At 32.1% G+C, this 3156-nt stretch overlaps 1 long non-coding RNA gene across 2 annotated transcripts in view; it reads right to left on the minus strand.

Annotated features, from left to right (window-relative positions):
• LOC106471949 overlaps positions 1 to 3156 on the minus strand; it is a 52592-nt gene that overhangs the window by 1752 nt on the left and 47684 nt on the right. For both annotated transcript variants that reach the window (XR_002613383.1, XR_001291569.2), the window contains exons 4-5: positions 2254 to 2515; positions 663 to 680 (exon numbers count right to left, since the gene is read on the minus strand). This is a non-coding gene — a long non-coding RNA (uncharacterized LOC106471949). The remainder of the gene's footprint in view (positions 1 to 662; positions 681 to 2253; positions 2516 to 3156) is intronic.

The raw sequence follows: 3156 nt of genomic DNA on the forward strand, positions 1-3156 counted from the left end.
AGCTATAAAAACATACATGCAACCTAGAAAACTATCAGAGTGGTAATGTACAGCTATAAAAACATACATGCAACCTAGAAAACTATCACAGTGGTAACGTACAGCTATAAAAACATACATGCAACCTAGAAAACTATCAGAGTGCTCTGGAATTTAGGTTTTACTTTAATAAACCTTGCTTGCTGAAAACTTAAGATATGAGATGCATTGATATTTCCTGTTTCAGTCATTACATTATAGAAATAAACAACTAAATAAACATAAAAAGAACCTTACTAAGCCCAAACTGAGGGTGGTGACATGTACTCTGATGGGAGCGTATGCTATCACACCTTACTAAAGGCATGGGGCAGGTTCAGTTAATTATGGTCATATTATTGAAATATGTGTGTATCAGTAAAGAAATAAAATGAGAACATAACACTATACTAGATGCAGTAATGAAAGTATGTTGAATTCAGTAATTAGTCTTAATCTGAAAAGCTGCAAGCAAGCTTCTTAGTTTATGTTTCTAAAGACCAGTTCCTTTGAATACTAATTTTCAGGCTTAATACAAACTAATGTACTATGTTCAAACTGTACAGAATTTATCTCTAACTTTAGAACATTGAGAATGTACACTTCATACAATACCGTATTACATATAAGAAACTGACACTTACTCTCCTCTGCTGGTAATTCTGAAATAAAAGAAAGAAGGTTATTGGTTAGTGTTCAATAACAATAAGACTGAAATGCACCTAGAAGTTATACAAATAAAAAACAACACATACACTACAAAGAAACAGGGCTACGAACCGAGCTGTATGTACTACAAATATTTGTAATTCAGAAATTATTTGTTCTTTACAGTATCCCATTTATAGAACACCAATTACTTTGAATGAGAAAACAGAAACCAGTAGCCTATGAAGATAAAGTATCGTACAAAATGATGCCAGTACAATGCGAAGATAATGAAGAGTTAATTAATTTTGAAAAATAATCATATACACAACTAGTTTTTATCACAGATGTTTAAAGATGATAAAACATCTAAACAGTTCTCTATAAACATTTTACATTGTCTAAAAGTTTGACAACACAAACTCTAAATAAAAACAATCACGACAACAGCCTTTCGCAGATTCCAAGATCACAAAGTTATCACTTCTTTACAATATCATAGTAAGAACAATAATTACACTCTTCAATCACCATACATGCTTCTCAATAAAAACCTCTGAACGTTTATGCTGACAGAATAAACGTTTCAAGAATACACTCTTCATTTTGATGGATTTGGTAGCACAGCAGAAGTGGTGGTGTGCAAAGTTGACCTAGAGTGATAAGATACTGTGATGGCAACATGCTCAAGACTTAAGTTATGGCAACTCAGCAGAATGCTGTAAATGTTTTCTTACGAAGTGAAACTGAAACCAAGCAAGGCTTCGGTTAAAATACTTTCTAGAAACAATTCGCAACATCCCACGGGGCATTATGTATTTTTAAAAATTTCAGCCTAGCATTTTAAATATGACACGGTATTTAACATTTATAGCTAGAATTTCTCTTGTGTATGTTTGGATAATATGATCCTTCATTTTATTTATAAAAATATTCCAGGGTTATCTTTAAATATTCACAATTTTCCTTGACACCTTTAGGACCAAAATATGAAATTCTCTGATTTTTTTTTCCACACATGATAAACCTACTGTAGAGTTTAAGTAACAATAACGATAGTAATATCGTCATCTGTTCATGTATGAACTTAGGTACCCCACAATATCACGAGAAAGAGACAAGCCAAGCCTAAGGATAGACATTCCCATTTTAGGTTTAAAAAAATGACGTAGAGCTCTGAATTCAAATTTAGACATTTGCAACAAATCCCTAAACTAATAAGCTCATACAGTAATCTGCACTTATAACTTATATGTACTACAAATACAACAAGAAAAAAAAAAGGCTAAGTTAACTTGTAAAAGCCTAAATATTTGTGTTAAATGCAGCTTTGTAATGAAATCCTGTACTTGAAGGTGTATCTAACTCTTTAAGATTTATCAGTTGTTGATTGAAATCAAGAAAGTCCCTTAATAGATTGAACACATAATTATATAATTCAAGACATAACCAATATTATCATATTAAAAAGGAATCTTTTCCAACTTGTCATGTTCCTACATGGATAATCAGAATGTTGTCTCCATTACACACATATATATATATATATATAAATTGATTAAACATACAAAGTAAACGATTACTTACCATTATGGCCATATTTTTCAAGAAATTTCTTGATCTGAGCTTCTGAGAGACCCCTTTCTGGATCAGTCCCAAAGTAATCTGAGACCTCTTGCCATGTTTTTGTGTGTGATAATTCCATCGTTCACCAGTCCACTTTGTGGACAGTCACAAAACACTTCAGAACACAAGGGGATGGATTCCCCAGCACAAGAACACATGAAACACTTACAGGGAGCTATACAAGATTCAATGCGTCACTAGGAACAGATATGACCCGTTAACTCTGAAAAATAAAATTTTTATTGAATCAAATTATGTATATATATGCATCTAAATGTGTTGTGAAAAGGCTTTTATCAGTGAGAGAAAACTTAACTAAGATACCACATTAAAAATGCTTTTTAGTTTATTGGATAATTTTACAATTTCTTTTCATGCAAATAAATTAATTTACTCTTTACAAAACAAAAGCAACAAAAAATACAGTTTCAATGTCAATTTATTACAAAATGAATACCAAACTTTCAAAACAAATGATAAGCACTCCATAAGCAGATCATGGCCAAAAAAGAGCTTATTAGCTCATCAAGGATGTCCCTTCCAGATCCCATCTATAACCACCCCTTACTATTCGTGTATTCATCCAACTTGAATTCAGTTAAATTTCTGCCTCCACTATCCAAAAGCCAACCACCCTGTTTCAAAAGTAATACTGTCTAAACTGCAAATGATTCCTATGCTACCAAAATTTGAATTGATGCCCCTTGTCCTATTGTTTTCACTGCTAAACACAAAAACAAATTGATAGATCTATATTATCAATACCCTTAATAATCTTAAACACCTCAATCAAATCCCCTCTGACATTTCTCCTCTTCAGAGTAAACAAGTTTAGATATTTTGGTCTCTCCTCATAGGACAATC

This window comes from Limulus polyphemus, unplaced genomic scaffold (assembly GCF_000517525.1).
Source record: "Limulus polyphemus unplaced genomic scaffold, Limulus_polyphemus-2.1.2 Scaffold4981, whole genome shotgun sequence".
Classification (NCBI taxonomy): Eukaryota; Metazoa; Arthropoda; class Merostomata; order Xiphosura; family Limulidae; genus Limulus; species Limulus polyphemus.